Source organism: Fukomys damarensis, unplaced genomic scaffold, assembly GCF_012274545.1.
Source record: "Fukomys damarensis isolate Sample0158 unplaced genomic scaffold, DMR_v1.0_HiC HiC_scaffold_17, whole genome shotgun sequence".
Classification (NCBI taxonomy): Eukaryota; Metazoa; Chordata; class Mammalia; order Rodentia; family Bathyergidae; genus Fukomys; species Fukomys damarensis.
Window position 1 is genome coordinate 26766970 of NW_022900929.1, and position 12437 is coordinate 26779406.

The 12437-nt window shown below is 44.5% G+C and overlaps 1 long non-coding RNA gene across 1 annotated transcript; it reads left to right on the forward strand.

Moving 5' to 3' along the window:
- Window positions 1-3648: 3648 nt before the first annotated feature.
- Window positions 3649-8511, forward strand: LOC104862713. The gene is made up of 4 exons (XR_780416.2): window positions 3649-4520; window positions 6144-6270; window positions 7871-7975; window positions 8284-8511. It is a non-coding gene; the product is annotated as an uncharacterized LOC104862713 (long non-coding RNA).
- Window positions 8512-12437: the final 3926 nt, after the last annotated feature.

Below are 12437 nucleotides of genomic sequence, written 5' to 3' on the forward strand. Positions count from 1 at the left end.
AGAAAGATTTTATTATGACTTGAAGTTTTAAACATTGAATATACAATAAAACATTGTAACATTTGCTAGTTTTACATTTTTTTTTTGCTAATACTTTTTAAAAGTCCAGACTATTAAACACTTATTTTTTGTCTTTTCAGTAAAAATACATTGATTTTTAGTACTTAATTTGGTAGGCTTTTCACAAAGTTTTTAATCATCAGACTGAAGAACGCTCTTATTTTATAAAGGTTATTATGGTTTCTCAATAAGCACTTTGCCTTACATGTAGTTTCATATTCTGTATGTTTAATTCCTTAATAAAATAACACTTTTTAATAAGGAAGCTTTTAGGAAGACAAATGTGACGACAGATATTTTAGCTTCTTAAACTTATCATGCACACACTCACCTAAAGCTTAAGTTCCAGATTAGTTCTTTAACTGAGATCCATAGCTGAGCACTTATAGATACACTGTTTAATTACACTTAGACTATTATGGGAAATGAATGCAATAGGTACTTAACTTGAATGGCTGTCTGTACTGAATAAAAGCAATACACCACACAGCAAGTTTTCCCCTCTTTTCTCCCTTTCCCTGCTCTTCCTTCCTCTGCCTAATTCCTACCTCATCTGTCCGCAATCCCATCTCAATGAAACATTCATGAGGAATTTGGAACAACAGCGTGTAGAACTCTTTAATTCTTTTTTAAAAGGTTATCATAGCAACAGAAACCTGTGGTTTATGGGAAGGACAGACTTTATAGTAAGAATCCGTGATCAAATCTTGGCTTCACCTCGTGTAGCCAGGATCAAAAAAAAAAAAAAAAAATCCATCCTGTAGTTAATTTTCCAGTTGGTAAAATGCAACACAGATATGATGAAAGCAGAAAACTCACCATTCCATCCAGTATTTTTTTTAAAGAAGTAACTTAGTTCTAAAATTAAACACAGTGCAAGATCATACTAAATATGAATTGTTAGGAGCAGCAAAATTTTATAAAATGAACTGTATGTCTTTTATATGTGCAAGGACATGTTGTCATGGCTGTGTGACACACAGACACTCCCCTCAAGGAGTCTGATATTTCTGTAGAGGGCATTTAGCTGTTCTAACTCACCACACCCCTTAATTAGCTTAGAGCAAAGAGGGGAAGCCCCTTTCCTTAAAGAGCAATGGAGATAAGAAGCCCATCACCCCTTGGGAGCAAAGCAGCAGAACTGGAGGAAAGTGGGGTACAGGAGAGGCTTTAAGAGAAGCCCAGCAGGGCCCACAGTCAGCCCCAAAGCAAATGGGAAGAAAGCAAACTCCTTCCCTGGAAGCAGCTGAAGCAGCAGGAGGGTGAGGGCTCCCCAGGTCTTCAGAGGTCACCCTACCTGTGCCTTGCAGAGTGGCAGGAAGCCCCAGGCTCCACCAGTGAATTCCAAGAAGTGGTTAGGGAGAAGCCCCAGGGTCCGGGACTGCATCAGAGGCAGAAGCAGAGGTAGTCTTTCCCAACTTATTTCTGAGGCCAAAGGCCTAAATTAGACACAGACATTAAAGAGGAGAAAGATACAGAACAAAAAATACTTGGTTTTCAAAAGAGAATATCTACAAAACACTTCAAGCCAACATAATACCTCATGATGAGAATCGAAGCTATCCTGCTAAGAGCAGGAATAAAGCAAGGATGTACCCTTTATTGCTCCTTTTCAGCACTGTCTGGAAGTCCTGATGAATGACATAAGATAAGCAATAAAAGGTAAGGAGACCAGGCCGGTGCTATGGTCTGCGTGTCTGTGTCTTTGCCGGAAATCTATCTCTGGAAGCCAAGCTCCTATGATGGCATTAGGAGGCGGGGCCTCTGGGAAGTGAAGGGAAATGAACTCCTGACTTGCAAAGCTAATACAAAAGTACAAAGATAGGCCAGGGGTTTAGCTCAGCAGTTCGGTGGCCTGCCTTGCAAGCAAAAGGACCTGAGTTCAATCCCCAGTACCAAAACAAAAACAAAAACAAAAACAAAAAAAACAAAGATAATATATAATATAGAAAGAAAAGAAAGCCACCCAATCCCGGGCCTGGGACTTCCTTGTACAAAGTACAAAGATAGGCCAGGGGTTTAGCTCAGCAGTTCGGTGGCCTGCCTTGCAAGCAAAAGGACCTGAGTTCAATCCCCAGTACCAAAACAAAAACAAAAACAAAAACAAAAAAAACAAAGATAATATATAATATAGAAAGAAAAGAAAGCCACCCAATCCCGGGCCTGGGACTTCCTATGCCCCAGAGCTGAAGAAACAAACTGTGGGTGCCTGTAGCTACTACTTTATGGAATTTTTTAAAACAGCCTGAACAGATTAAGGTAGACAGGAAGACAAGTATGGTCATTCCCGGGTGACACAGTGGTCTATGTAGAAAAATCAAAGAATTGACAAAGAAAGAAATGAAATTCTTAGAACTAGTAAACAGTTATAGCAAGGTTGAAGAGTACAAAGCTAATACACAAAAATACAAAGATAGGCCAGGGCTTTAGCTCAGCGGTTCGGTGACCTGCCTTGCAAGCACAAGGACCCGGGTTCAATCCCCAGTACCAAAACAAAAACAAAGATAATATATAATATATTTTTATAAATACAAAGTTCCTATACAAAGCTACAGGATACAAAGCTAATATACTTGCTTATATACCAAAAACAAACAAATGGAGTTTGGAATTTAACCACAATATTATATACAAGAGCAGCCTAAAAATGAAACCTTTAGGTATACGTCTAACAAAACATGTACAGGACCACATGAGGAAAACAGTATTCTGATGAGAGGAATTGAAGCAGAACTAAATAAATGGAAAAATGTTCCCCATTCATAGATAAGAAGTTGGCAGAAAATAGTGTCAAGATGTCAGTTTTTCTCAGCTTGATCTATAGATCCAACAAAATTGCAATGATATTGCAGCAAGTTGTTTTGTGGATGTGGACCAAGTGAGTAATGGAAGCTAAGGGTTCTGAAGAGGAAAAAAACAGAGGTACAGGACCCACACTGCCCAAACCTGAGTGAGATTCACTGTGACTTGGTAGCAGTCCTGACCTCCTGTTATTGGTAAAGGAAAACAAAACACCAGCGCCTGTAAATGGACCCCAAAATACAAACATCTGATCCTCAACACAGGAGAAGAGGAGGTCAATGAAGAGAGCAGTCTTTCTAAAGATGGTACAGTAATAACATTCCCAGGCAATCAAGAAAGTATAGACACCAGCACTGTTCACAGCAATTTACTCAAAAAAGTCGCAGTAAAACATAAAACTACACTGCCCCGAAGGTCACATAGAAGAAAATCCAGGAGATCTTGATTTTGGTGATGACATTTTAAGCCCAGCACCAAAGGTGTGGCTCACAGGAGAAAGAATTGGTCAGTAGGGCCTTACAGAAATCACATTTCTGCTCCATTAAAGACTTTCTCGGGAGACTGAAAAGACAAGCCGCAAAGTAGGAGGAAATACTTGCAAAAGAAATGTTGAGGAAAGAAGTGATGTCCCAAACACATGAAGAGTCCTTAAAAGTCAGCACAAGAAAACAAGCAGCCTGATATAAGAATGACTTTAGCGGGCACCACACCAAAGAAGACACTCACTCAGAGGGATGGATGTACAGGTGTGAACGGACCCTACTGGTCCTCGTCAGTGAAATGCGAATTGAAACAGCAATGAGACACAGTCAGATAGTGTCACATACCTACTCGTCCTGGCCGAAGTCCAGGCACCGATGGCGCCAACACTCAAGGGGCTGTGGGTCAACAGGAGTCTCATTCGTTGCGGGGTTAGGCGGTGGGGAGGGGAGGCAGACTGACTGCAGGGGTCTCCGGCAATGGGCGCCCATCGTGGGGGCTCGAACCTGCTCAGTGAAGCTACACAGAATAAAGAGGAAAAAAGAAAAAGCAAAGAATCGACGACACAGTGCACCTCGCATTAAGGTGCAGGAGAAGCACAAAATTCCCCCTCCCCAAAAGAGGCCCGGCACGGAGTAAAGAGAGTCAGCTGGGACTAAAACCCGGGGTAAGTGCTTTCAGCCCAGCCTGCAGGGTAGAAACAAACTCTGCAAAAGATAGTTAAATAGGATCGCCATTTTTCACAAACAAGAACTTTTGATATGCAACTTAAGGAGCCTGTGAAACAAAGAAGCTGAACAAAGTCAGTTTTGCGGCATTGGGAACAAGGGAGCCTGGTAGCTGCTCAAGCTTCTGTTCCTCCGCAATCAGCCGCCAGTGAGAACGCTTCAGTTGTGGTCTTAGAACAACTGCTTGCCAGATCTGCTGTCCTTCACATAGCGGACTTGCCTCTCTCGGAAAATGGTTCTGCCGCCCTGTCTTGCAAAGGGCAAGGTCCGAATTCAATCCCTGGTACCCCCCCAAAAAAGAAAAAAAAAAAGTGTGACATCGTTACAGGCAAATCCCGTGGCTTCCCCTCCGGAGGAGGTCCAGCTGTCTCGCTCCGCTTGGGCTGCTAAGATCACAGGTGCGAGGAGGTGGGAGGAAAAGTATGAGAAGTGCTTGGCTTTAGTGCAACGGTAAGTGCTGTGGTCAGCCTCAGAGAGGGTGCAACAGGGCTTGGACTCAGCTTGGAAAGAGCTCAAAAGGGAAAATAAATCTTCGATGGACCGAAAACAGGTGGGAAAAGCTCTGAAAAGCACACAGCAAAATATAGAGAAAAAACCACTCCTGGCTTTAAGAGCCGGAAGGCCAGAGCTGCGTTATCAGCCTGATGCTGCCTGCAAACGTCTGGAATCCAAAACGAAGCCAGAGAAACTGCAACTGTGCTCTTGCAGACATCAGGAGATTTTGCGAGAGAAATCAAGTTACAAATTTCAGCTGATTGATAAATGTATCTTTGTTTCAATTTGAGCTGATGTCTAATTGGTGTGCTTAAAATTTGTCTTGTGCATTGAAAATTCTTGAATTGTGATTTTAGGGTTAACTTGCTCTTTTCTGTATTTTGTTGCTGAAGGACTCAAGATTACTACTGTTCTATTTGCATCCAGTCAAATTTTAAAATGTAACAATCTGAGAACAGAAAAAAAGGGACACTTTAAAATTTTAACAGCTGAAGACAAGTCTGTTATAGAAGGTCATAGTAAGACAGAGCAAAAATACTAAGAAGGCTATAAGTAGAAGAGATATACTTTTTTTTTGAGAGATCCGATAAGAGACTTTATTCAGCAGAGCAGAACAGAGAGAAAGAGAGAGAGTGCGAAGAGATATACTTTTGACATGAAAGGATTTTGTGTGTTTGTCTTATTCGAAGGATAAAGAGAGAGATACAAGACCAGAAGGCCGAGGCACATTGGGGTGTGTGGAAGTGATTTATCAAGGAAATATGTATGTTTGCTTGTTGGTTTCAAATTTGTTATAAAAGCTTTCCATTTACCGGCATAAAGAGACTTACATCAATGAATATCACTTTAATATGTTATTATAATATGTTTACATTGGTTGTCATCAAAGGGTTGAGTTCTAACTCTGTTATTGTGATATGTTTACACTGGTCATCTTCAAAAGATTATATTTTCTGTGAGAGAAACAACAAGGTTTTATTGAAAAGATGCTTTTGATACTAAATTAAATTAAAGGGCACAATGTTTCATATATATAATTACAGTAGTTATTATTGTTAATTTTCTGATGTCCTAAATGAATCTATGCTTTCTGACTGTACAGGTTTTCTAATATGTTGTTTGCGGTAATCACCTCCTTTTGATTCAGGTATTCACCTTTCTCTTATACTTCAGCTTCTTATGATAACAGGTGCACTTACAGGCTGATGCATGTTCTTTGGTGGCATCCTATCAAAGGGTAACAATTTAGATGAGAAATTTTTGTATTTTTGGAGGAGAATGAGCTCATTTAACAATTTTTACTAAGATGGACATTTAACTGTGTTACAAAGATAATGCCATCGTGATTGTCGTGCCTAAATATTATGTGTGGTTCTTGAATTGAAGCTGTTTTTCTGTTAACATTTTACAGGAGTTCAACTACTAGAACAACCATGATTGATAAAAAATAAGTCTTCTAACTATATTTTATATTTCAAAGTGCTTGCTATCCAGATAAAATTATAACAATTAAGTTCACTATTCCCATTGCAATGCTAATGTTATTGATCTTGTTTTCTGGGTGTTCAACAACTAAAGTTTAGAGACCAGAACTAGCAAGGTAACTGGGATAAGAAGACAGCCAGTATTTTGGCCCTGGCCCTTCAAGGTCTGCAAACAACCTGGGACATGAAAAACAAAACTGCCTGAAGATCCTACAGCTTTGGTAAGTCACCCAACCTCCTGAGCTGGGAGATTGTTGGACATCAAAAATAAAAGTCAATAGTGTACCAAAGGAGTGTCACTTGTAGGGGCAAATCTCCCATGCTTTCACAGAAAGTAACTGTCATGATCAGGAGTGTGCACTAACTGGAAGTCAAGACAGTAGTAGTTGCCAACTAGATTTTTATATATTTTATATATGTCACACATCAAACATGTTAATTCATACCCACCAGTTGCCACTACCTGTACCTGCCCAAGTCCGAGGAGTGCGACTTTGTTTCCCTTTTCCTGATGATTGTGGTGTTTGATCCGGTTGCCTCCTCCTCGATCCGGGGGTCCTCTCCAGGCAGGCGTCCAATGTCTCGCCCGAGGTCTCCTCCGAGATCTCATCTGGCAGGTTGCCATGGAGCTGGATTGGTCACCAAGTGGGATGAGCTGGTCTTCTGCACTCTCTCTTTTATACCATTCTAACTGGGGGTCTGTGGCACTGGTTTGGGTTTTATCACTTCACACATATGGGGCTGTTTGAGTAGATATCGGGGTTACACACACATTTCACTCTTGGGGGTTACATAGCAGGTTTCACACATTGAATCTGTTGCATTAGACATCACTCTTGGGGGTTATACACAGGTTTCACGTTAAGTCACTCTGGGGGGTTACATTAGTTCAGTCTTGGGAGGTTTCATTCTCCCTCCTTGGGAACACATGGACACATTGCTCTTCGCATTGACATGTGCTCTCTACAGTAACATGGTCAAGCAAGGCTGACACATCCTGATGGCTGACACTGACAGGAGCTGAGAAGCTCTGTACAGGCTTCAAAGTAATGCCTGTGGAGAACTAATTGACCTCGACAGACAGCAAGAGGTTAATTCTAATTAGTATAGGTCTCGCCTTACCTTGGTCTTAAACACCCAGTAGAAAAGTATAATCCAAAATGTATGAAGTCAAGACCATAGTAATAAAGCTGTACTTAAGAAAGGGCTCCAATTGCTGACCCCTACTGGCAGTTTCCAACTACACTGCTGACTCACCCCTGTTATGGGTCAATAGAAAAAAACCATGGTGGGCTGGGGATTTAGTTCAGTGGTGCCGCTGCCTGCCTTGTAAGTGCAAGGTCCTGAGTTTAATCCCCGGTACTAAAAGAAAAAAAACTATGGTAAAATCTGTAGACCTCAACAAGAGTTTTTCAATTTTTAGCTAAAATTGTTTTTAAAAATTATTACATTTTTAGTCTTTTTTACAAGTAACACTACAAGAAAAATTGTGGCAAATATCAGACTTATAGGGGCCGGGGATTTATCTCAGTGGTTTTGCTGCCTGCCTCGCAGGCTCAAGGACCCAAGTTTGATCCCCAGTACCCCCCTAAAAAATTGGACTTATAGATAACCTCCATTAGTAAAAGGGTCTAAGAGCCTTTTTTAGTCCTTTAAAAACAGCTTAACAAATGTGCTAGATGCTTTTTCAACCAAAATCTACCAGATTGACTTTATAAAGAGTTTATAATTGCTAAATTACAATTTTTATTTAAGGCCTATTAAATTAGCTCTCTGAAGAGAGCCCCTAACTGCAGTCTTCCCTGCATCCAACCTTCTCAGCTCAAAGCAGTTGGATTGAAACTCCGCCCTTTCTCCCCTGGCTGCAGCAGGAGATGCTCTTCATAAAGGAGATTGTTATACACAGCGGGGTCAGTTGGATACCGTGTAAGTCCTAGTGACACAGGTCCATGGGGTAACTCACCAGACAAACCACTGTTGAGTGCACTCACCTTTCCCTAGGGACACAATTACATGGACAAAAGGGTGGGGTGGGTACAGCTGTCTCCACAAGCTCAATCAGATCTTGTTACTTTCATTTTGGGTTTTTGGGATCCACTTGTGAAAGGTAAATATGTGTCCAGATGGATCTACAAACATGTCTTGGACCCTCGTGTTGTCTGAGTGTGTGCTTGCTGAGGGGTGATTGGCTGTGTTAATAACACAGGGGCCAGAGGATGCTTATTTTTCAACAGAAAATGATAAGATGCTGTGGCCATCATCCCAAAATGCACCGCCATGGACCAAGATGGATTTGCTGCAAGCATCAGGACATGACACCCTGCTGAGAGCCACACAAAGGCTGCATCAGAGCAACTCCCTCACTGGCTACAGCCCTGGGACCTGCAAGGATCAGCAGACCTGATGCAGCTCCCTTTCCAAACAGAGAAGGGGGCGATGCAGAGGCTGTAATATCGATGATGCCCAAGGCAGTCTGTGAAGAGTAAACCCCACAATTGGATGTTTATAGAAGCAAGTCTGGCTGAACAAAGCCTATGTGCTGAGGTCAGAGTAACACACACCTAGATTCCATTCCCACAACTAAAACCTTCAGGCTAGAAGGACAATGTTCTAATTACAATCATATATTTTGTCTATTCTGTTCCTAATTTGAGAATGCTGTGTCTTGTCCTTTATGTGCCTTGTTTACATTAATTTCCATAGAAACCACATATCACCTTTGCCTCAGTTGATTGCAAATAAAAGTCGGTGCCTGGGACTGTCCAGCATCTTTGTCAGTTATGCCAGCATTGGTCATTCTGGCCCTGCTTTCTCTCTTAGTTCTGTCTCTCAGCGTATTCTTTTCTCAGGCCTGTGTCACACACTGGGCAGGTGGGGACTGGAACCTGACTGCAGGGGTCTCTGGCAGCAGAGGGGCAACAGTTCACGGCAGCAGAAGCAGCAAAGAGCAGTAGGAGGATGTTGCAGAGGAGAAACAATTAATGGTGCCCATAGGCAGCAAAAACAACCAGGCACCTTAACAGGGCCTTTCAGCTCCTTGTGCCCCATCCAGACCACCAGGATTAGGGTGGTGTCAAACCACTCACTCACGAGGTTTAGTAATCACATGCCTTAAACTGTGGTCTAAACAATGGGCTATTGTAAAGAGCTGAAAGATACAATGAACTCTCCAGTCATGGAATACCATGTTGGAACCTCAGGCTCATAGTCCCAAGTGGGAGAGGCCAATGCGAGAAGGTGACATTCTGTGTCACCCCAGCTGTGGGACCTGTGGGGAAACATAAAATGACCGAGATGGTAAAATGACCTGTGATGCCTGGGACCAGGGGAGGAGAGTGCACAGGGAGCTGAGACTGTTCTGCATCTTTCTAGAGCTGTGGACACAGTAATGGCGCACCAGTGTAGGGCCGTGAGCCATGAGGAGTTTACCATTTCTGTTTGGCACAGGAACTTCCTGTACTTTCTGTTCAATTTTGCTGTGAACCCACAGCTGTAAAAAAATCTATCAAAAATGAAACAGAGTCATCTAGGTGTGGTGGTCTGTGCTCTAATCCCTGCATTCTCAGAGGCTGAGTCAGGAGGATTGTAAATTTTCACAAAGTCTGGGTAACAGAGGGGCTTAGCAAGACCCTGAAGAACAAGTAAGCAAGGAAGGAAGGAAGGAAGGCAGGAAGGAAGGAAGGAAGGAAGGAAGGAAGGAAGGAAGGAAGAGGTGTGTAGATGTAGTTCAGTGCAAAGGCCCTGGGCTCAATCCCCAGGGCTGCAAAGGAAAATTAAAAAAGGAGAAAAAAGAAAAAAAAATCCAAAACAATTCAATTAGAAATGTTCAATTAGAACATTTCACAAAAAGCATATGGAATACATCAGTGCTGCACATGGAAAGATATCAGCCATCAGATAGCAAATTTAAACCTCAATGAGGGCCGGGTATTTAGCTCAGTGGTTCTACCACCTGCCTTGCAAACGCAAGGGTCTGGAGTTTGATCCCCAGTCCAGAGAGAGAGAGAGAGAGAGTGCTCCTGAGCTCCTGAGAGGCAGGAGGGGTTCCAAAAGTGTGCTCCCACTGAGGTTCTTTGTCTCCAGGAAAATTGCCTCCAGTCAAACTATAATCAAACCTGTAGAGTTCCAGGTTCAGTTGCTTAGTCAATACAGATCTAATAGAAACAGGGTGTGCAGCACACAGGTGTGTGTGTGTGTGTGTGTGTGTGTGTGTAATCCAAGAGACTGGAGAAACACACAGACTACAACAGGAGGACTTGATTTCAAGTTTAAAGTGTGCACTTGCTCAACAGACTCCTGTCCAAAGGAAGAGCATTGAACAGTGAAGTTTCAGCTTGTATATGTTTTTGTTGAAGTGAGTTTACCGGAATAGGAAAAGGGCTGACAGTTTTATAACCGCCTTGAAAGAAGACAGAGTCTTATGAATCACATGAGAACAGGGTGTCATAAACTTTGTTTATAGGATATAGTTGTCAATTTTATCTGTACCAGAACAATGAGTTACAGCTTCAGGGAAGTGGAGGAGGTGGGGAGAACTGCCCAAGGCTGGGAAGGACTTGTTTTTCTTCAAGTTCTGCTTTCAGGGGCATAGCATGGAGAGGAACAAAGGTGTTTCTGGAAGGAGTGGAAGGAAGGGCACTGGTGTTCTGGTCATTTATCTAGGTGTTTCCTACATTGTTTCTGTGTACTCACTACAGTGTTTCTCTGTGTTTGGTACATTGTTTCTCTATGTTGGATACATTATTTCTCTGTATTGGTTACATTGTTTTTATGTTTGTTACATTGTCTAGGCTGTTGGGCTAGATGGTGGTAGTCACAGGACAGCTTTGGCCCCACGTTTATGTCTGGGAGGTTGGGACCTGCCCATCCTGTCTCCATCTTGGGACCATCTTGCCACAGGCCTGGTTTCCTCATCTCACTTCTGACCATCTTGGGCCTCCTCCCTTTTGAACTGCCGCTCATCCCATTCCTTTCTCCTGCAAGTTCAAATCCGGGGCCCTTATCTCAGGAATCCTTTACTTTCTGACCTCACCTTGGGGTGAGTGGCTGTCCCAGACAGGTGGCCAGGGAATTCCATGCCCCATTAGTGTGCCCCAGGCCCCAGGGGCGGAGCCTGTGCTGCAGAGTGGACTTGCCAGGGTCCCAGGGGAGTGTGCCTGAGTGACTGTGTGGGATGCGGAAAGGGATGCTGTGCCCTTCTGAAGTAGACAGAGCTGTCTTCTCCCCTGGCTTCTTTTGACCATAGCAATGCAGCTGTGACTCAGCACAGCAGCCTCAGAGGGACCTGATGTTCTCCTGTCCCTTGTTCCTGGGGTGCCTGCCTCTGGGGGGGGGTGGAGCTCTAGAAAGCCACACAATCCCTGCATGCATGGTGGGGCAGCTGGCACCAGGAACCAGGGTGAGGCTGTATTGGGGAGAAGCAGCTCCTGGCTCCAGGAGGAACTCAGGTCCTGTCATTCCCTGGTGTGGTCTGGTCTTCCCCAAGCCCCACCCCTCGGGCCTGGGCCAGTTCCCCAGCCCTGGGATATGCCTGCCAGTGCTTGGTCCCTCCCTGGCTGCTGCTGAGGTGGCTCTGGGTGAGGTGGGTGGCAGACAGAGATGACACAGTGAGGCTTAGAAATGGTGCGCTTCGGTTTGGTCCCCAGCCTGTCCCTTCTGCAGAGGTAACATGACAAAATGAGCCTCTGGCGCTCATTTGATTTCGGGGGTTGCTTACAGCTTCTTAGAAATGGCACAAAAAGTCCTCAGTTTCCTCAGGAGTGGGGGAAAGTGGGCAGGGCAGCTCAGCTTCCCGGGAACCCGGCTCCGGGAGGCAGCCGGGGAGGACATCTAGGTTTCCTTTGGTCCCTCCACTCACCGGTCCAGGCGCCACTCACGGAAGCAGACAAAGGCCACTTGTGGGAAGGGCACCGCGGGTCAGGGAATGAGCTAGTTGGGCCAGATTAGCTGTGTCTGAGTCACTTCCCCTGCCGGGGCCAGCTCTCTCTGGCTTTCCCCCAAGTTACCGGGGACTCCCAGGATCAGGAAGGTACCAGAAAAACCAGGGAGCTGGCCCAGAGATCCTGGTGACACCGCTGACCGTGGCGAGCCCTACCTTCTCGAGCAGCAGCCCACTGAGCGGTGGCACGGGACGCTTTTGCCGGGTGTTAGAGCTGGACCCCGCCAGCACGTATCCCCAGACAGACGCTGTGATCTTGGCAGTCCCAGAGCCCCTGCCAGCCAACTGTAGGTGCCGCAGGGCAGGCAGGACAGCGCGGGGACTGCAGCGGCTTAGGGAGTCCCACGGCGAGCGCCGGGTTACCCCAGGCAAAGCAGAGCTCTAGTGAGGCAAACTATCCGGTCCCACGGGGCGTGGCCTGAAAGGGCGTGTCCTGCAGGGCGGGGCGGG